Genomic DNA, 23107 nt, shown 5'->3' with positions numbered 1-23107 from the left:
CCTTAGTAGAACAATTTCTCCGAACTCGGAGTAATTGACCGTATGGTAAGTTATCACGGAGTGACTTCGGATGATGACTGTCATAACACAATAGGGAGTACCTGGCCATCAGCTTCCTGTACAGCTCGCTCTCTAAGCCTGATGATGTTGTGAACTTCAACAGGTCAAGAACTGCTAGCTTGTGTTTGTCAAATTCCACTGTAAACCTCAGAAAATCGTTCCTCATATTTAGCCAAGTATGAAACATTGTGATAGATTCTGGGTTCCCTCGCCAGACGACAAAAATGTCATCTATATCTCGCTTCCATAAGCGAATAGAGTCTCGGACGGGATTAGCATTTGACAAGACATGTTCTTGCTCAAACCCATGGACATACAAGTTGGCCAGTGTAGGAGCAAAAATACTTCCCATGCTGGTCCCTGAGATTTGGAGGTATATGGTATCCTCAAATCTAAAGAAATTTTCCTTCATGGCCAACTGTGCACATGCCATATTGAACTGCACATAAAATCCAGGTCCTTATCCGCCAAGAGTAGCGCAATGGCATCAAGTGTTTTATCTTGGGGGATCGATGTGTAGAGAGACTCTATATCAAACGATACTAGGAAATCAGTATCCAAGTCAAATTCAACCTGGGGCAACATGTGTAAAATATCCTTTGTGTCTTGGAGGTATGTGGGCATCTCTCCACAAAAGTGGACAAAGGTTCCAGGATTGAGCCCAAGCCGTAAATATTGGCCTCCCAAGTGGTGGCCTCTGTGGTTTATGTACCTTGGGTAGTACATAAATGTATGGCATTACCAGATGTTCTGTTTGTAAAAAGGCAGCTTCATGGGTGGTAATCCAACCTTCATTAGTCGCTTTTTCTATCATTATGGTGATGGAATTCTTGATTCTCTCTGTAGGATCGCCTTTCAGAGGGCGATAGAATCTCCTGTCTCCTAGTTGTCATAGACACTCGGAGCGATAGGTGTTAGTGTCAAGGATGATGATGGGGCCACCTTTATCTGCCGTTATGATGGTTTATTGATCGGCAGTAGTAAGCATGTGTAATGCCCATTGTTTTTTCTTTGTGACGTTGCAGAAAGACCTATTATCTGCATTGTAGAGTGCTGTAATGTCTTCACTGACTGCTGTCTCAAAGGTCAGAACTTGTGCAGGTATTGTGCGTGCAGGTGGATTGAACATAGAGAGCTTCATCAGGCCAGTGTTCATGTCTTCAGTCTCCGTAGGTTCGTGCTGTTCCTTGTTTTTAAAAAAGAAATGCAGATGTATCTTGCAAAAGAATTTGGCGAGATCGCATTGGGTCTGAAAAGGGTCCCCTTTAAAAGTAGAAACAAATCCTATGTTAAGTACTAGGTGTTAATCAGGTATCACAAAACGAGAGCTTAGGTTTACAATTAAGTCGTCTCCCCTCTGGTTCCTGGTTGCTGTAGAGTTTTCTTCTTGTTACTGCGAGTACTCCTGGTGGACGGTGGGGGGCTTCAGTGTACTTGGGCCTGTTGGTTTTTCTATCTTCCTCTGGAGCGCCCACGAGCAAACCCTAAAAAAGGCTGGCAGCTCCCCAGTTTCAACAATGTTTGCCACCGAACCCTTGGGGTTTCGCTGCTCCTCCATTCCAACCACATATGGGATCATTTCCACCTCCCTAATATCAGCAGAATTTCAATAACCAGCCTTTTTTAGGATTTGGCAGCGGGCGCTCCAGAGGAAGACGGAGAAACCAACAGGCCCAAGTAGACTGGAGCCCCGCACCATCCCCCAGAAGTACTCGCAGCAACAAGAGGAAAACTTGACGGCAACCAGGGACCAGTACGGAGATGACTTAGTTGTAAGCCTACGCTCTCATGTTATGAGTCCTGATGAGCAACTAGTACTCAACAGAGGCCTAGGATTTTTTTCTACTTTTAAAGGGGACCCTTTTCAGTCTCAATGCGAACTTGCCAAATTCTTTCGCCAGATATGTCTGCATTTTTTTTAAGAACCGGAAACTGAAGACATGTTTATGTTTATGTTTATGTTTATTAAAACTTTTATAGCGCGCTCTGTTACCACGGGGTATCCTGGCACGATGAGTGAATTGAGAACATAAGTGCTGGAGCAAAGCCTGGATGAACTACAAGAGAGGGGCATTGAACAAGTGGGTCTTGAGATCTTTCTTAAACACAGAAATGGTTGGCGAGGCTCTAAGGGAAAGGGGGAGAGCATTCCAGGCAGAGGCTGCTTTAACTGAAATGGATTGACCTCCCATACGTGCATATTTGAATTTAGGGGTGGTTAGTAAACAAAGATTGGCCGATCGAAGGGCACGGTTGGGAGTGTAGAATGAAAACCTTTTCCGCAGATATGTTGGTCCCTGGCCATGGACTGCTCTGAATGCCAACACAAGAATTTTAAACAGAATTCGATGTGGTACTGGTAGCCAGTGCAGACTGCGTAAGTGGCTACGCACGCTTGACCTCCTTGGGAGAGAGAAAAGCAGACGTACTGCAGCATTTTGTATCACCTGCAAGCGGTGAACCATGTACGCAGGTAGACCACTGAATAAGGCATTGGCGTAGTCGAGCCGGGATAGGATCAAAGCTCGAAGGACAGACTCCTTGGCTGCCCTAGGCAGAAGAGGAAAGAATTTCCTCAGGGCACGCAAGGTGCCAAAGCAAATGCCGGTCAATTTTTTTATGTGATCCGCAAACTTTAGATCCTGACCGAACCAGACCCCCAGGTTCTTAGCTGGGCCTCCTGTGGCACTGGGACAGGGCAGGTCCGGGGGCCAAATCTGGTCCTTGAAATTGTCAGGGAAGGAGCCGAAGAATAAGACCTCAGACTTATCTTCGTTGCACTTAAGTTGGACTTGTGCAAGCCACCTGAAAACTTCCGACAGACAGTGCTGGACTGCTGATGGATCGGACACACCCTTAGGCCATGTGAATAGCAGCTGAGTGTCATCAGCATATGCTATTATCTTGGCTCCCAGATGTTCCGCCAGATAAAGTAGAGGGGTCATATAAACGTTAAACAGTAAAGGGCTTAACGTAGAACCCTGAGGGACTCCAGCTGACAGTCTCTTCGGGGCCGACGAATAGGGGGGCATCCAGACCTGTTGAGTTCTATCACTCAGAAATGATGACAGCCAGTCAAGGGCCAACCCAGAGATGCCAACAGCACGCAGTCTGTCAATCAGTAAGGCACGTGGGACCGTATCGAAGGCGTCAGAGAGGTCCAATAAAATCAGGACCGCTCTGCCACCTCCGTCCAGGCACTCACGAACAGCCTCCGAAACCTCAACTAGAGCTGTCTCGGTACTGTAGGCAGCTCTGAATCCTGACTGAGCAGGATGTAGGGCGTGAGAGGACTCAATGAAGCTGTCCAGTTGTTTAAAGGCCACCTTTTCACACACCTTCGCCAGAGCTGGCAACAGTGAAATGGGCCGATAGCTCGATGGTAGTGCTGGGTCTGAACCGGCCTTTTTTAATAAAGGGAGCAGCTTTGCCTCCTTCCAACTTCTCGGGATCATGGCCGTGGAAAGGGAGAGGTTAATGATGTGCGTCACCTCTTGAATAATGGTGTCCGTTATCCTGCCCAAAACCCTGGCTGGGCAGGGGTCTGAGGGAGATCCAGACTTTAAAGCGGTCAGGATTTGCCGTATGTCCAGTTCCGAGGCCGGGAGGAAGGCAACGAGTTGGTCCTGTAGACATAGTCTGTCCGATCCAAATAGGACAGGAGGAGTCGTAAGGGACTTTTGAGCCATTTCTAAGTCCGATTGTATTTTTGCAATTTTGTCCGTAAAATAGCAGGACAGTTCTTCACACCATTGGGCGGAAGAAGGGAGCTGGGGTTGGGCAGCACAGGGAGATAGAAAGTTTTGGACAATTGAGAAGATCTCTTCTGTTGTTTTCCGCCTTCTCAATTCTGTCCGAATAATACCTACTTTTAGCTGTCTTGATCGCAGCATAACAGTCCATTTGGGCTGCTCGTAAAGATTTCTTTGCGGCAGGCAGGTAGGCTTGTCTCCATGCTCGCTCTAGTTTTTTGCAAACCAGCTTCTGTTCTCGCAGGGCATGCGTGAACCATGGTTGGGAAGGTCGTGACCGCATTCGTCGGACACCCCCCACATTAGTGGAGGTGGCGACACCGTTCGCTATCCAAGAATTGAATGCATCAACAGTCGCTTCTAGCTCCATCATTGGGGCCGGACGGGTGTCGGAAAGGGACTCAGATAAGGACATCACATTAATCCGGGGATGGTGTACCATAGAAGGAGTTTTCCTCAAACCCTCATCTAGCTGCCAGGCAAACTTGATCATATAATGGTCGGACCACACCATAGGCATTGGGGGGGACAGACTAATATCAAAATTCGTGCAGATTAAGTCAAGAACATGACCTCCCACATGTGTGGGAGCGTCGACCCATTGGGAGAGGTGAGCCATGCTGAAAGTCTCACTAAGACGAGTAGCTTCAGTGGTGTTAGCAGAATCCACATGTATATTAAAATCGCCCAGCAGTAAGAAGCGAGAGAAGCGTAAGGCTCGTGGCACGATAACCTCCTCCAAAGATCCAATAAAATTTCCGACGTAGCCTGGCGGTCGATACAGTAGTGTGCCGCCTAAGGTAAAATGCGGACTAATGTCCAGGCAGAAATGGAGAAGTTCGGCTTCTTTGATTTTGTCCAGATACTCGCAGGTGAGAGACCAGTGATCCCTGTAGATCACGGCAACCCCCCCTCCTCTTCCCACATCAGCAGCGCGATCTACTCTGCAAATTCTGAAACCACGGCCTGTAGAAGCGCTCTATGTGCAATCCACCTGCACGCACAATACCTGCATAAGTTCTGACCTTTGAGAAAGCAGTCAGTGAAGACATTACAGCACTCTGCAATGCAGATAATAAGTATTTCTGCAACCTCCCAAAGAAAGAATAACAGGCATTATGCATGCTTACTACTGACGATCAAATAACCATCAAACCGGCGGATAAAGGTGGCACCATCGTCATCCTTGACACTGACACCAATCGCTTCGAGTGTCTATGACAACTAGGAGACAGGAGATTCTATCGCCCTTTAAAAGTCAATCCTACAGAGAGAATCAAAAATTCCATAGGCATAATGATAGAAGAAGAGACCAATGAAGGTTGGATTACCACCCATGAAGCTGCCTTTTTACAAACAGAACATCCCGTAATGCCATACTTTTATGTACTACCCATGGTATATAAACTACAAAGGCCACCACCTGGGAGGCATATTATATCCGGATTGGGCTCAATCCTGAACAACAATTACTTAGCCTACTACTCTTGCAGAGAGTTCTGAACACAGTAAAGCTTGTGTTGAAGTGATAAAAAAAATAGTGTAACACCAAAAGAAGAAATGATTCAAAAAGAAGACTCTGCTAAAATTGTTTCTGTACGCAAGAAGAATGCAAATACCTACACTTCGCGTTCTTCTCTAAAGGATGCTGGGAATACTTCACGTCACCAGCAAAAAGATGTTACTAATACTTCTCAATACAAACCAGGAAAATGTTACCGGTGTGGTGATGCTGGACATTATGCCAATTTTAAAGGTTGTGTGTGTTGGGAATGCACTTGCATTTTGTGGGATGAAAGTTCATGTTTTAAATTCTTGTCGCAGTTCTAATACTTTCAATTTGAAAAAGAAAATTCAAGAGGTTTTTTGTGAATATGTTGGTGACCCATCTGAGGATGAAATTATTATTCAAATATTATATGGTACAGGAGGTCCCTGGGAATCAGTTGAAATCGGTGGGGCACCTGTCTCCATGCTATTTGATTCTGGTGCAAAGATAACCTTAATTCCTAAGATTTTCTTTGAGAATAATCTAGCACACAGAATAAAGTTACTAAAACCTGATATTTCTTTCAAAGGATATGGAGGACAACCATATGGAGGGCTGTTTTGTTACAAAGACATATGATGTTGAAAGGACTATTTTGTTTATTTCTAGAAGTCTTAGAGGAGCAGAACTGAATTATTCAGTTATAGAAAAGGAAGCTTTAGCTGTGTCCTGGGCTATACAAAAACATAGAAAGTTTCTATGGGGTAACAAAGTTACAGTGAAAACTGATCATAAACCTCCCAAGGAAATTTTTGAAAGAAAAGGCTTAGATGCAATCTCGGCAAGGATTAGACGTTGGGTTATCGATTTACAAGAATTTCACCTTTTAGTGGAGTATGTTCCAGGTTCCAAGAATTGGATAGCAGATTGTTGTACTCGTTTAGTCAATTCTACTGTTTCAGGTGATGACATCAGTGATGAAGAAGAACATTTGGATGTTTGTGAGATTAGAGAAGAATCATTGGTGAGGATGAGTGGTTGGAAGAGGTAAAAAAAGATTTGGTACTTCAAACTGTAGCTAGGAAAATAAAAGGTACCTGGTCCTATAAGGATAAGAATGATGAAACTTTACAACCATTTTGGAGAGTTAAAGATGAATTATCCTTTCAGGGTGGAACTAGGCTTATTCCTCCTCTTTCATTGAGGGAAGGCTTGATTTCCTCAGCTCATGAGAGTTGTCCTGGCATCTCAAAAACGAAAGGAAGATTGAGACTTATGTACTGGTGGCTGGGTATGGACATTCAGGTAGAACGTGTTGTTCGTGAGCGTGGAGAGTGTTGCAATGCTGATAAAACTTTCAAATGCCGAGTGCAACCCATGATTATACGAGATATTCCAAAAGAACTTTGGAAAGAAGTGTCTTTTGACATTTTGGGTCCTATTTGCCTTGGAAGTGTTGACAAATACTTATTGGTTCTTTTAGACATGTTTTCAAGGTGGCCAGAAGTTGCCATTACTAGTTCCATTGAGTCTCTGGATGTTATAATGTTTCTCAATCAGGTTTTTGAAAGAAAAGGTTTTCCCAATTCAATTTTGACAGATAATGGTGTGCAGTTGGTCTCCCATGAGATGGAGAAATGTTTGAAAGAAAGGGGCATTAGACATAAGAAATCAGCTTCGAAAAATGTAATTGAGTGTTAAAAGAGACCACTCAGCGTGCTGTTTCTAAAAATCTTTGTTGGAAACATGAGGTTTTTAGTAAAGTGAAAAACTATAGAATTACTGCTCATTCAAGCACAGGTTTTTCTCTGATTCAATTATTCAGAAGGAGGAGGGCTAATTCTTTGGTATGTCCTCCATGGGTGAATGATTTAAATGAGGATGATTTGTCTCTTTATCAAAAAGATGAGTGTAAGAAAAAGAAAGAACACAAGTTGGCCTAGTGGAGGAAAACTTTATTTGATTCACGTAAAGCCCCTAGAAAAACAGATGTTCAGGTTGGTGATCTAGTCAAAATTAAGAACCCTCGCGGTGGTGTCAGTAGTTCAGGTTCAAAATATTTATCTCCTATAAGGGTTATCAAACTATTTGAAAATGCTGTCAAAACAGAAGATTATCACATCTGGAATCTGAATCATGTAGTTAAAATCTTTCAGAGTAAAAATTATGATAAACATGTTTTTAAATGTTCCTGATAAAGAAGTAAGTGGTTACAGCACTAGAGTAAGAAAATCTTCCAGAATATCTAAGAGACCGTCTTATTTGAAGGAATATATTTAATTCACTTTTTTTTCTTGTTTTGTTTTGCTGGTATGTTTTTGTTTCTTTTGTTGGGAAAGGAGGGAGATGTGTAGTAGCCTATGGCTAACACTGATGTATGTTGTAAATCAGTGTTAGCCCACTAGAATATTTGTACTGCATTCTAGTTCTCCATAGTGATAGAATGATAGGGATTGAAGAACAGGCAGTTAGTAGGAGCCTGGATCTGATCCTGATGCCAGATCAACTACTGAGGCTGGAGTGTTATTATTACCTACTTAATAGAGTAACTTTGTCTACAATCAACTTGCTGCCTCTGCCTCCTACCTCATTTCAAGAACACTTCCTCACATCTGCTGGATCTGACACAGCGCGTAATTGCATTTTAGTTCATTGGTAAAACATTTGTGAGCTCCCCTTTTTCATTGAAAGGGTTGTAGCCCTTAGTGACACTAGCCTGTTTCTAGAATGAGACCCAGATAATGAAGCATGTCACCTTGGTGAGTTATAGGAATCCGTCCTCCTTAAAAGGGATGTTCCGTTTCTGTGAAAAAGCTTGGTTTGAACAGTGTTAAAGGCTCTTTGGGCCTAGTGTTGCTTTAGTATCTTTACATTGATTCAGTAGACCTCTGGATACTCAAGTTGTGTTGTAGTATTTGGTTGGGATATATATCCACACCTGGTCTTTAAATGTTCCCTTAGACCTCCTTTTCCGCCTGAGTGTTTGTTGTTTCATCACCTACTCTCCAGCACATAGGAGCAATTTGTCAGACTCATGAATCCAAAGGTTATCTTCCAGGGCAGAGGAAGCAGAAGGTAATTGATATTTGTTCAAACTGTTGATGAAGAATTCTGCAACAGCACGCTAGTAGTTTGGAGTTCAGGTAGAAATGGCCTCCTGCTTAGCGATCATTACCTTTTCCCATCCTGTCTGCACTTGTTTTAGTTAGTTCATTACCTTTTAAACCATTGAAACCTTTAGTTCAAGGAGTTTGAGAAGTTCATTACAGGAACACAATCTGCAAGACAGGACTTGAATTGGTGGTTGATTTCTAGACAATCCGAACAAAGATTATTAGTACAAATATAAAATTCATCACAGCAGGCACCAGTCTAAAATGTTGGGGGCTGTCTGAGACAATTACTAATTTCAGGGTCTTAGGATCACAGGAGAAGACGAGAACACCTCAAACCTTTGAGAATTAGCTGTCATTTTCAAATTGTTCCATGGCTTACTTCCCTTCATTAATAAACAGGCAGTCAAAATAAGGACAGGCAATCAAGAAGCCAAAGCATATATAAATCACCACGGGGAACAAAGGTCCAGGTTTTGTTATTTGTGCACATGAAATGAGGATATGGGAGAAGTCCAGACTCCTCTCCTTGGTAGTGATTCACCTTCTGGGGAAGTAAAACAGGCTTGCGTTGCCTGCTGAGCAGGGTGTTTCCACCATCTATTTCTGCTTTTTTTAAACTATTTTTATTGAGCGTACAAGGAAAAGTAAAACTTTCAATATAATTGCAAAGAAAATAAAACCTGAATAATGCCACACAATTTTAACACACACATCAATTGTGTCATCCACTATATAACATGTCTCACTTTCCTGGCATGTCTGTCATGTAAACATGTGACCAGAGACCAATTCTCTGGCCACAGCTCATCCCTTAAGTGACTTGGAGTATTCTATCCACGCTTTCCATATATTGTCATGCATCTAGGGGCTATGTACACCTCCCTTTCCATAAGGTCACATTTTTATTTCCCTAGGTCACATTCTCTCTAAGTCGGTGCCAACATCAAATCACAGTGGTGCCTTATGTTTCTTTAGGCAGGATACAGCCAATGTCCACCAACAGATGAGTGCTATGAGGTTCCCCTCCTTCTTGAGGAGGCTATGGAAAGCTAACTTGGGGTAAGTTTAATTGGTCTGCCCAGCACCAAAGCCAATGCTTATTGGAGCCAATATGTTTGCATCACTGGACAGGACCAGGTTACATGGAAGAAGGAGCCATCCTCTACTGCACAACAGGGAGTGTGGGATTCGGTCTATGACCATCTTCCATATTTTCTGGAGAGGAAAGTACACTCCATGAAAATATTTCAATTAGATGAGGCAAAGAAGATGCGATGCTGTCAGGACCTGTGACACCATCCAGGCCACTCTGCATTCATCATCATCATCCAATAATCCAAGGTCCACCTGCCATTGTTGGGCCACCGGTAGATCAGGTATGTTCACTACCAGTGAGCTATAAAATGTGATGTGCCACCACATCTCATAGAACTGAACATGATCATATTCTCTAAAATATTTTATTCTGGGTGGGGCTGAGAGAATTATCTTAGCGAGCCCAATAAGTTCTACAGCTGTAGAAACCTAAAGAATTGTGACTTCTGTAGGGCAAATCTGATGCTGATCTCTTTATGTGATTTCATGGTCCATATGTCACCAACTGTAAAATGTCAATGAGAACCCAATGCATGAGGTTTTGTGTCATTGTAAACTAGCCAACCAATTGCCTTCTCATGTTGTTCGTGTGTGTTGAGGGAAAAAAAAAAGTGTGTTTCAACACCATCTGTCAGACCTGTAGTGTGGTTTGATAAGCCTCTGGAAGGAAAGAAAGACCTTGGAGTTGTAAAGAAATTCATAGCACCACATTCCCCAAATAAGGAGTTTCAAGTCTCTACGTCGAATCATCATTGTCACCAAATAACCAGTTGCTAAAGATCATTGAGTCAGCCACCCTATAATAATATTGAATATCAGTTGCCCCTAAGCCACTGTCATATGTGTCTTTAATACACTTTGTTAGTGGTAGCATATGATGCCTCCTAGCCCAGATGAGGGACCTATATGAGGCCATAATTTTCTGAAAAGCTTTGTCTGGGACTTCTGTTGGCAAATTCTGTAGACTATGAAGCATTTGTGGAAGAAGTATCATTTTATAAGGGTTATCTTGCCCCAGAGGACGAGGGGGAGAGACATCTAGTATTTTAGAGTGCGGTCTGTTTTGTCCAACATAGCGGTCCTGTTGAAGAGCCAATGATTGCCCAGTGGTATAGGCATGTAAATCTCTAAATATTTGAAGGAGCCAGACACAGTACACCATAATCTTTTTCAATGAGCATCATACCTGTAATCATTCAGCAGATTGCACAGAGATTTGTTCCTTCCTGAATGTTTACCTCAGAACAGATCTCAATACTTCTCAGATTCTGCTCCCAAAGGCTTGGACTCAGGATTCCCTCTTAGTCTGGACGCCAAATGCACTGCTGTGTCTTTCCTCTAATCTCGGTACTCTCAACAGCTCTCAGAATGCTGATTCAAGAGAAGGTTTATGTTTTTCCTGAAGCTCCATTTTGGCCTTAAAGTATTTGGTTCCCGCTCTTTATCAAATTAGCAATGGGAAATATTTTGATTCTTACATTCAAACCATCTCCACTCCGAGTTCCTTTTCTTCCAGGTTCCTCCCTTCTTGAAATTCAAACTAACAGTTTGGAGCTTAAGAGGGCACAATAAATGATCTAGGTTGTTCTAAAGAAGCAGCTCATTCAATTCTGCAATCAAAAGGGCCTTATACCGTTAAGGATTACTCTAGGAATTAGAAATATTTTGAGCTCTGGTGCTTCTCCAGAGGTTTAAGAGTTACCTGCCTACTCGTAGTCTTGATGTTTTAAGGGGTAACTTACTGCTTGGTCTTATTGTTTCCACACAAAAGCAGACCGTGTGCAGCTAATAGAGCATTTGGGGATCCAGAAGTCTTGGCTGCTGGAAATCTAGGTACTATCTTACTTAAGAGTTTTGATAAAAGAAGACCTGTCATTTATTCATCTGTCCCAGAGTGGGGTCTTCTCTTGGTTCCTTTGGTTCCTAAATTTGTACAGGGCTCCCCGTCATGACTTTGGATTCTGTTCTTTCCAGATAAGTTATTTCTAAGAATAGTCCTGGACTTTATTGCAATGGTAGTTTCTTCTTTTGGTTAAGATGTGGATATTGTTTTCCCTTGTCATCACCACTTCCTCTCCTGAACAGGAGAGATTACTTTACTTCTTTACTTATTAGGTAGGTGTTCACAGAACCTTGTCTATCTACAAGGTAAATAATTTTGAGTTCAGAAAATTCCATTTTATTTGTAAAATTTGGGACAGCCAACAAGATCAGTTAATCACATATTTTATTGATTATAATTTGAATAATTCTGTTCTTCAAAGTTCAGTTAAAGGGAAATCACAAGTAGAATTTGGTCTTCTTTTATGACAGATAAAGGATTGTCTCTTAAAAACATCTGTAAAAGCAGTGTCTCTCAAAGACATCTGTTAGACCACAACTTGGACATCCCTGAATACATTTGTGCACCTCTATAGAAAAGAATTGGAAGGTTCCCAAACCACTGCTTTTGGTTTAAGTGTCATTTCTACAGATTTGGATTAATGTATTAATAAATTGAAACACACAGGGTATTTCATAATCTATGCCCATGTTTTGGTCTAGAGTAGAATATTCATGTTTTCCATTGGTCAAAGTAGCATTAACCTCAGAGTGTCCATTGAAGACCAACAGATTCAAAGCTCATCTGAAGTTTCAAAGCCGTAACAGATTTTATTGAAAACCACCAACTGGTTATTAGCCCTATAAATCAATCTCTCATGCCATGTAAACTACTTTGTGAACCAGGCCTCTTTGGACAGGGATGTGGCAGTCTTCCACCTCATCAAGAGGCCTTGACTAAGCCATCACCAAGGAAGTTGTGAATCATGCAGAGTCATGCCTGAGATGCCAGAAGCGACATACACCATGGCCATGGAGCTATTAACATAAAATCAGAGGGCTCACGTATTGATATTCAGTCTTGGCAAGATAAACAGGAGGGAAGTGATATCCTATATATCCTGTGGTATTGCCAATCAATAAGATTGGCAATACCACAGGATTTATAGGATATCACTTCCCTCCTGGTTAACCTGTTCATATTGGAGCCAGATCAAGACTGATTTGCATATGGCTAAGTTCAAACCGAGGTGACATGGAGGGCAAAATTATAGGTTGGAATGCCACCTCAAGGGAGTGTCAGTGGACTTTGTCAGGCATTCCTCCCGACACTTTTTTGTGTGTTTGATGCAATTGCTCTACGTGGCAAGGATATGCTCAGACATGGGCCATGTGCCCACTATGCCAGTGGATCCAAGTGACACCTAACTTATGAGCCCCAATCAGGGCGACACCAATCGTGTATTGCTTGTAATCCGGTTCCGGAAGGACCTGGCCTGGCATTTTGGGCTGGGCTGTTTTTATTGCAACAGGGTTGAATGCTACCCATAGCAAACCTTACCTTTATCTACTTGCCAGTCACCCCTAAATTAGGCCATGGACAACTCAAAGGGCAGTATACAATGTATTTAAAAGGCAGGAAATGCACTTAAAATTTTTCCAAGTCCTGGCATCAAAAAACTCTCAAAATCGATTCTTTTCACTAAGCCCTATCTTTCCCATAGGAGAACATCAGGATTACTTTCTTCCATGTTTTAATTGTAATTAAAGAGATCGACCCTTCAAGTCTGGTGTCTCTGGAATCCTAATTTCAAATTACGACTTTTGGTGAAGTCGGATTTTAAATAGAAAGTCTGAATCGCCACTTTTAGAAAGTTGGCATTTTCCTACTTCAGTCATTTGGTGCCTGCTGTCAGTCTCAGATATACATATGTGAAGGGAGATGACTGGGCTTTGTGTATTCCTCCTAGACAGACACCCAAAATGGGAGCTTAAGTATGACATGATGAGCCTTCCTGGCTGGAAGGGAGGGAGGAGCTGGTTCCAGCCTCACTTGCACCTGAATAGGCAGTGTCCTGCCCCCAAACAAAGGGATGCATATTCCCTGTAGTGAGTCTGGAGCCAGGGCAGAAAGGGAGGACCTCTGTAAACTTCAAAGACCTGTCTTTGACGTCTGCCCCACTTTAAAGAAACAACTATGTAGAAGTACTGGACCTCAGACATCACCACTGCAGTTCAATTCTGAAGCTGTGAAGACTCTGCCAAGATTTAGGATTGCTGTGCTGCCGAAGGACTGAAACTCTGCTGGACTGCTGCTTTGCTGGACTTCTGCACTGCTATGCTGCCCTGCTGCCAGCTGTTCCCTTGCCTGGGTAAAGGACTCTGGCTCTCTATATACTGTACTACAATCAAGTATACTGTGCAGAGAGTCAAGTGAGTCCCCAATTGGTATGCAGAGGCAAAAGTAGATTATACTAACGCTCAATTTGTGGTACCGTGGTCGATCAGTAAGGCTTATCAGGGAGTAGTGCTAAGCATTTGTTGTACTCACAGAGGCAATAAATGAGACAAACACTTAAGAATAAATCTGAGACCAATTTACAGTAATAACACTGATTTTATAGAATTTTTAGGACCAAGAACTTTGTTCACAGGAAAGTACTTTTTTTAGGTATGAATTTTCAAAATTTAGAAAATAATTCACTGGTATGCGCAGTTACGCTCAATGAAAGTCTATGGATAAAAAGAAAATGCATATACAATTGTACAGTCAGTTCTAGGGGTTCACCTTCAAGGTTTAGGATAGCAGCAGGCCAGGGTCAAATGTTCTACCAGCGGGAATATTGGATGGGAGTGTCCTGGATTCGCCGGGGAGAAGAGTGTTGAGGTTGTTGGTAGTTGGTGCACTACAAAAAAGGGGGAGGGGGTCACCTCATAACAGCCTGTACAGGGGGATTTACAGGTGAGTCTGGTGGACCGCAAATGAGGGATCAGGTTGCAAGAGCATCAGGACCATGAGAGAGCATCTGGTTCATCAGTACCCAGGTCAACAGGGCTGGGGGCAGAGCGGATAAGTCAGCCGGGCTCTATGCGTCAACATGATCTTCGCAGTCAGGGGCAGCCATGTTTCAGGAATCTTGTCGTCCCACAACGGATGCTTGCTTTTTAGGCAGTTGGAGTCAGGACTGTATTCTTCAGCTCATCAGCTGCAGGTGGTTCAGTACCTCAGGTATTGCTACAGCATGGCTGTGTAGGTCCTGGTGTCCTCTCATGTGGTGGTGTTGTGTAGTTACTACAATTACGAAGGATCAGGCATTGTTTGGACAACATAAACTAGTGGTGGCTTGGTGCCAAGACTGAATCTAGACACCCCTGCAGGATGTGTTGGTCTATAGACCACCTACTTCACAGTGCCACTGTAAGCCCTCCTAACCTACCAGAGAGCAAATGGTTTCTAGAAACCACTGAACATGACAACTCTGACCCCTCAGGGTTTGTATAAACAGTGCAGAACCTTTCTCTCAGTTATTCATGCTCACTTATTCTCAGAGAAGTATACAGAATACACAGTGGGACATTTCCAATATCTTTATTGAATCAATAGTATTGTTGTATAGAATACATGTGCTGCAATTAATAGACAGAAGCAGATAAAGAGACAGGCCAAGATAGTGACAAATCCTGTTCCCAGCCAATTCAGTCTTCGATTTGAGTCGCTCAGAAAGAGTTATAAGACATTTGTAAATGCGAGAAGTGGATGGCGAGGCCTCCAAAAGCGGGCCAATAGTAGAGTAAGAGAAGGGTACTTCAGAGGAAGAGGGAAGATATTGAAGATATTGGTGAAGAGCAGGTATTAAAAGGTCATATTGTTTTCGAAAGGAAGTGGGAAGAAGACATTGAGTTTGAAGATCTGCAAAAGGTAGAGGAACATTATTGAGCAGGAGTTGGGAAATCTAAGATAAACCCCTGGATTGGGAAATCTAAGATAAACCCCTGGATTTCCAAGATTTCCAGTCAAACGAACGGTTTTTAATGCAAAGTAATTTATTATGCCAGATGGGTTGGTGGGACAAGGAAACAAGAGAGGGATAAGAGGAGGGTAGGAGGGGGGTTAAAAGATGACAGGTATGAGCAATGACAGGAGATTTCAAGAAAGAAGCATTAGCAGAAAAGGCAAGAGTCTCTGGAAAATCAAACGGTGAAATAAGAGATTTCTCCAAAGATAACCAAACAGGTGGATAAGTGGGAACTTCTGAGGAAAGCCAACGAGAGGCTTGTTTGAGGAAAAAAGAATAATGGTATGATTTGAAGTCCGGAAATTTAAGACCTCCAAATGTTTTTTTTTTTTAAGGGAAGACAAGGCGATCCGCGGAGGCTTATTTCTCCAGGAGAAATTTAATTAAGAGTGAGTCTAACCGTTTAAAATAATAACAAGGTATGCGGACAGGAATCATGGAAAGTGAGTATAGGATGATAGGAGCTAACATCATTTTGATGGAATCTAATAGGCCCCATTATAGGTGTTTGTTATGGAAATTGGAGGCTGCACGAGTTCATTTGCTAAGCCCATTTCAAGATCAAAGATTTTTTCATTTAGTAAATTTCTCATCAGGGTATGATTGAAGTGGGTAAGCGGATTATCATTTTCGTCCTCAATGCCACAGAATCTGTCTCAAGCACCAAAAGTGTGTAGATAGGAGATATTATGCAGTAATCGAAAGGTAATCCTACTATGTGAACCCTACTCTATGTGTACCTAGAGTGTGTGTGGGAGTAGAGCCAAGAATCCCCCCAGGGAATAATTCCATCCCATTACCTGCTAGTAGAGAATGAAGGACCCGGCCTTGGTCACAAACTGGACACCCCTGATGAAATGTCAGACCGTTGCGTAGTGAGTTCACAGCATACAAGGACCTCTGGTGTCAGCTGGAGTGCCTCCTCTGCTAGTCTATCGAGATGCTCATCTTTTATAATAGAAAGCAGCTTGCAATGTGTGTAAAGATTAACAGGCAGATGCTCAGAATCTGCAGAACCTCCCCCTTTGCATCAGCCCAAATGCAACAATCGCAACTTGCGATTGCATTTAAGGAATCCCAAATTGTGATTCCTTAACTGCAATGCAAGATGCCATTTAAAATAGCAATTTGCTAATAGGGTCCGGTATTTGCCGAAAAATAATGCCAGGTGGTAAATAGCAAAAACTTTGAAAAATGCACTAGAGTGCATTTTTCAAATTTGCATGTTACACACACAAACATGCCTTTGGGGCGTGTGTGCGCAACATTTGTGCACATATCAATTTCAGGGGTGCAACAGGGTGTCCTTTTGGTACCCATGCACCCTTGAAAGTGCATGCGCAGGCTCACTATTTACTCATACGCTGATGACACCCAGCTCATCTACTCACTTTCCGCAAATCCTCACTCCACTTCATCTTCACTATGTTCCGGACTTAATGACATTGCCAAATGGATGCACGATAACAAACTCAAACTTAACGGGGGAAAGACCGAACTCCTTCTCTTTGGCAACAATACTACTATATGGGGCCCCCATCACTGGCCACCTCAGATGGGTCCTCTACCTTCCCCCTCCAAAACTGCTTGCAACCTTGGCATCATTTTCGATGACCAAATGACTATAAAGCAACAAGTTGTCAGAGTTGCCTCTACTTGTTTTGTCATCCTTAAATTGCTCAGGTAGATCATATGGAAAAAACCGTAGTCCAAGCCATAATAACATCAAGACTAGACTACGGTAGCGTTTTGTACCTAGGTGCCAGCAAGGAAGTTATGCGGAAACTTCAGGTGGTACAAAATGCGGCGGTCAGATTACCTGTAAACTAGCAAACAAATCCTCTACATCAGCCTCCCTACAAAATCTCCACTTGCTCTGAATTGAAAATCGCACGAAGTTCAAAGCTCTGTGCTATATGCATAGAATAAACTCTGGCAGTGCTCTCCTTTATCTTAAAACCCTAGTTCTCCAATACTGTCCCCCACGTGTTCTCCGTTCCTCCAACCAGCATAAGTTCCAGGTACCCAGGATAAAACGAGCCAGAATGGGCGGACGCTCCTTCTCGTATCTGGCTCCATCCCTCTGGAATTCTCTCCCCCTTCACCTTCGCACAGAATCTAGCTATACCAGATTTCGCAAGGATTCAAAAACCTGGTTGTTTAATCAGTAGGCTGTCTTAATTAATTGGCCCTGTGTCTCATCTCTGCTTTATCCTGACACTCGTCATGTTCCTAGCGCCGGGAAACATTTGGGTAGCTGAGCGCTCTTCAAATTTAAATATAATAATAATAATAATAAAAGTACCTATTGTGTACTCGCAAATTGGGCATGCAATTTCCATTCATTTCTATGGGCCTGTAGGCCCATAGGAATGAATAGGAAGCCATTCCTTAATATTGACTCGCAATTTGCAAGTCGCAATTAAGGAATGTTTTCGAATAGCAATTATTTTAAGCGATTCCTACATGCTTAGGCTTTTGTGATTCCTTAATTCCCATTCCTTATTAATCACAATTAAGGAATAGCAAAAGCCTACATTGATGCATATGCCCCTAAGGATGTTTCTGATATGTAGATAGCCCTGTTGCCCTGTTGATGAAGATAGAGATAACATGTGTACATAGTGGAAAAAGAGAACTTGTACATGATGTTCAGAGTATTGTGAAAATGTTGTGTGAAGTTAGATGTCTAAACAAGTTTAATTTCAGGGAAACGAATCCAACATTGTAACACATGAAAATATGTTCAAATGGTTACTGCTAAAAAATAGGACAATGTAAGAAATAAGATGCTTCGCTACATGGGACTAACTCGGGAATATAACACCCACTCCAGATACTAAGGGTCGATACATAAAAACGATTTAGATAGCCAGAAGAATGTTTAGAAAAATAAACGTATTTTTACATTTTCCAGTACATAAACAATCAAAGAAACAAAATCATAGTTTCATTTTATACAGAATACAAATAGGTAGCACAGCAGTACACATTAGTCAGCAATGGGCTGCAGTATATATTTAGACAGCAATAGAATCATATTATAATTAGCAGAATAACAAGATACAGAAAAATACATCAGTTGTCATTCATGGTGAGCAGATAAGATGTCAATGGACCCCTTATGTCACAAGGTTTAGAGGCACCAGGGAGTTCTTCAGCATAGCGAGTAAGCTGGTCCCGCAAGTACACCAAGTCCTGCAGCCATTGGATATGTACCCGCGCTGGTCTGCCACCCCAACGCATAGCAACCCTGCGCATAACCAATAGTAGCGTCACTGCCACCAGTCTTCTAACTGGAACTCGTATAGTGGATACAAGTCCCAGTAAACACATTTGCAGGGTACATACCATGGGCATTTCCACCATTTTGGTCAGACTTTGTGTTACCTGCACCCAAAATACTGTGACCTTCAGACAAGCCCAGGACAAATGCTGAAAGTCTGCATGAGGGGCACTACACCTGACACAGCTGGCAGAGTCGTTCAATCCAAATTTATATAGTAAAACAGGTGTATAATCCACTTGGTGTAGATAATTAAAACATATCAGTTTAAGATTACCATTGGGAGGGAGCCGCTCTGTCAGTTTACAACTTTCATGCCAATCTTCTTCGGACAACGGGTCAGGGAGAATTGCATTCCTTTTAGCCAGCGATGCATCTCCTATAACTGACCCCTCTTCCTGCAAGGTGTGGTATAATCATGTAATAAGGCGGGATTTCATTTTAGTTGCATATATGAGGTGCAATGCATCCAGTGTCGGGTGTACCTTCGGAAATTGTGAGTACAGTGTACGTATAGCAGCACACAGTTTAGTGTATATAAATACACCCATTGCAGCATTGTCCCCATCCCCTAGGAATGCTTCACCGTGTATAAAGTTCCCAGCCTGAAACTCATCCCCCATCGTTTGTACACCTCTCTCATGAAGGACTTGGAGTGCACCCTGTTCACCAGATACTGAAATTGAAGAGCGATGGAAAAATGTCAAGTTCGGTGCATTGAACGGAAGCTTCTGTGCCCGCCTCTCGCGTTCCTGCCATGCACCAACTGCACTGCACCGTATCTATTTCCCCCTTCTCAAAGACCGAATGAGTGTTCACAATCATGGCCTTGAGCGGTAGAGGGTGCACAGCTCCCTCCTCCACAGCCACATGTGGAATATAAGCCGGAGCTTGCTGCCAATAGTAAGTGTAGTGGGCCTGTGCGCATAGATAAAACTGCAGATCTGGAGCTACAATGCCGCCCATATCATGTGGAAGGGTTAGGACTTCCCATTTCTCTCGAGGCTCCCCCCCCCCCAATGCAAGTGTAATCAACAACGATCAGATCAGAGTGTATCAAAGAAAGTTTTTTTGAGACGGACTGGAATATTAATAAATAAGTATAAAAACCTAGGAAGGACGATCATTTTAATCAATGCTATCCTGTCAGCCAGCGATAAGGACAATGTGATCCACCGAGCAACTTGCTCTTCAAGTCGCTTGATTGCTTTACCATATTTCGATTAAACAACCACCTGTTGATCTCTATGTATCCATATCCCCAGATACTTTACCGTGTCTATGCACCATTCTAAGTGATATTCAATCTCAATACGCTTTGTGCTGTCAGTCAAAGGCATGACTATAAATTTGGCCCAGTTTATTACCAGCCCTGCATGCCATTCAAACCTGACGTATTCCCTTATAAGTTGTGCTAGATGTGTCTCGGGATCACGAACATACAGCACCAAGTCATCCGCATACATGGAGACTGCCAGCGGACATGGATAAAATTGCAGTGCAGCGTGTGCATAATGCTGTTGCAGGATACACCCCAGGGGCTCCAGTACCACTGCAAATAATAAAGACAACAGCGGGAATCCCTGTCGCGTACCACACTGTATCAGCAACATGGCGGACGTGTGTCCATTCAGCCGCACTCGTGCTATAGGATCTGTGTACAATAACCGGATCCAATTTGTAAAAATAAAGGGGACACCCATGTGATGTAAAACTCTGAACAATTAGGTCCAAGAGATCGAATCAAAAGCCTTTACGGCATCGATGAGGACCACCACAGGCAGTGTTGGCTCTAGCACATGCAGCGCCTCAAACAGCATGTGTAAATTGTGTGACGCTGAACGTGCAGGCATAAACCCAGATTGATCTGGGAGAACCATAGTAGGGAGTAGCAATCGCAGAAGGGTAGCTAACACCTATGCCAGAATCTTAACATCAGTATTCAAAAGTGATAAAGGCCGATAATAGTCACAACTATCCAGCACCTTACCAGGCTTCAGCAGCGTTATAATTGGTACTTCTCGCATTGTGGCTCGCAGATATTTTTGCTCATATGCTTCGAGATATAGCTCATGCAAGCATGGTGCCAATAAGTCTATATATTCTTTATAAAGCTCTGTGCCAGTAGCCTTCCTGTTCGGCAATGCCATAATTGCGTCCCGTATTTCATCGAATGTGAGTTGGTGCATTCAAAAATCTTGCTGCCCCCGTGAAAGCCAGACCAGCGTGATATCTTCTAAGTATTCTGCAAAACATGTTTCCCCCGCCGGCGTACGACTTGCATACATGGCCTGATAATAATGCACAAACGTGTCAAGTATCCCTGCTGTGTCATAGTGTATAGTGCCTTCATCTGCTACACTATATGTGTCCTACCCCATGTGTTAGATTTGGGGGTCTCTAGTTGGCACAGGTAGGTACTTGTGACAAATAGGGACCCTCGCCTCTAGTCAGGATAAGGGGATTACACTCCTAAAATAAATCCTGCTCACCCCCTTGGTAGCTTGGCACGAGCAAACAGGCTTTATCTCAGAGGCATTTGTGATCACATACAGTAACCCAGTGACAACACTACAAATGGACACCACACAGGTTTTTATATCAAAAAATAAGTATATAGAGTTAACACAAGACCATAAACGACAAAAATACACCATACTGTTACTTTAAGATGGTAGATTAAGCTTAGTTCAATTCAGTTCTTAGATGCAACACTTTGCGTCAATGTACCTTAGGTTGCTTTGCGTTTCCACAACAAGCAATGTCGCAGCGAGGGAAATGCGGCAAAGTTTAGGTGCAAAGAAATAAAGACTTGAAGATCCTCCAGATGCGGCACGCTTCTCTGGGATGCGAGAAGTTCTCGGTTCAATGCGTGGACTGCAGCGGCAACACCCTGAAGATGCAACTGCAGCAGCTCCAGAGGCGACACTCTTCTCCCATGATGCGTGAAACGTCCGCTCGATGCGACAACTACAGCGGCGACATCTACGATGCGACGGCAGCAGCTCCGACGGCGGCACGCTTCTCGGGGATTCAAGGTGCTCTTCTTCGATGAGGTGCAGTGCGACAGTTCCAGCGGCGACACCCTCCCTTGGAGTTTGGACTGCAGGCACAGCAACGGCGACACGCTCTGACATCGTTGCAAGACTCTTCTCTCCAGGTGGTGCAATGCGACCAATACAGCGGCGACACCCTCCTTCGGAGTTGCGATGTCAGCAGCAGCGACAGAGACATGCTTCCTCTTTGTTGTGGCACGCTTCTCTCCGATGTGGTGGAGTGCGACAGTTCCAGCGGGGACACCCTCTTTCGGAGTTGCGACGGCAGGCAAAGGGACAGCGACAGCAACATGCTTCTTCTCGTTGAGTCGTGCTTCCAGCTCCTTGCGACACGCAGTTCCTCAGAAGGCCCAAAACAGCAGCAGGCACTTCCAAAAGTTCCAAGCCCTTGGAGATTCTTCGCAAGTTGAAAGCAAAGTACACAAAGTTCCTTTCTCCTTCCTTTTGGCAGTAAGGCAACCACTGTAGGCCAATCCCCCAAGCAGCACTTCAGCTTGGGAATAGTCTCTCCTCAGTTTCTTCAGGTTACTCTCCTCAGTAAAGGTTTCTTCTTGTAGTCCAAAAGTGATCTAATTTCTTGGGATCAGGTTCCCAATATTTATACCCCAAAATCCTTTGTTCTCTGAGGGGAGAGGGGCCTTTGCCCAGTCCAAACCAATTCTGAAGCACTCAGGAGGTGGAGCCAGCATTGTAGAAGGCAGGCACTGCCCTATTCAAAGTTCAGGTGCAACTCCTCCCTCCCATCTAGATGCAGATCTCTCTATTAACCACCGGGTGACTCATCCTGTCTCTTGGAATCCCCCAGCCCTGTCACCCACAAAACTAGACAAAGGAATACAGAACCTAGCAGAGGCAGGTTTGAATGGTTAGACAAGCAAATACCTACTTTCTAAAAGTGGTATTTGCAAACACAGAATGTTAAAACTAACTTCTCTAAAATATGTATTTTATCATTCTGAGTTCAGGCATACTAAACTCGAATTTCTACCATGTTCTCTGGGACAGTTAGGAATCTAAACATGTAATAATCTAACAAGCCATTCTGGCCTATGGAGAACAGGTAGCCTTGCAATAGTGACAAATGAAAATGGTTGTAATTCACTATTAGGACATGCCACACACATCAGGGCTTGTCCTACACTATACTTACAATGCACCCTGCCGTTGGGCCTACCATATGGGTGACTGATATAAAGAAAGGGAATGTTTAGGAACTGAGAAGTGGTTGCACTTGCCCAGTCAGCATGACAGTACCAGACTGCACACATGCTCTGCAATGATAGACCTTAGTCACATTTTACAAGGCTGCTTCTGTGGGTGGCACAACCAGTGCTGGAGGCCCACAAACAGCATTTGGATTTACATGCCCTGGGCACACTCACTGCACTAGACTAGGGTCTGACAAGTAAACCAAAT

The sequence above is a fragment of the Lissotriton vulgaris genome, chromosome 4_1 (genome assembly GCF_964263255.1).
Source record: "Lissotriton vulgaris chromosome 4_1, aLisVul1.2, whole genome shotgun sequence".
Lineage (NCBI taxonomy): Eukaryota > Metazoa > Chordata > Amphibia > Caudata > Salamandridae > Lissotriton > Lissotriton vulgaris.
This window is presented reverse-complemented; position numbering follows the sequence as displayed.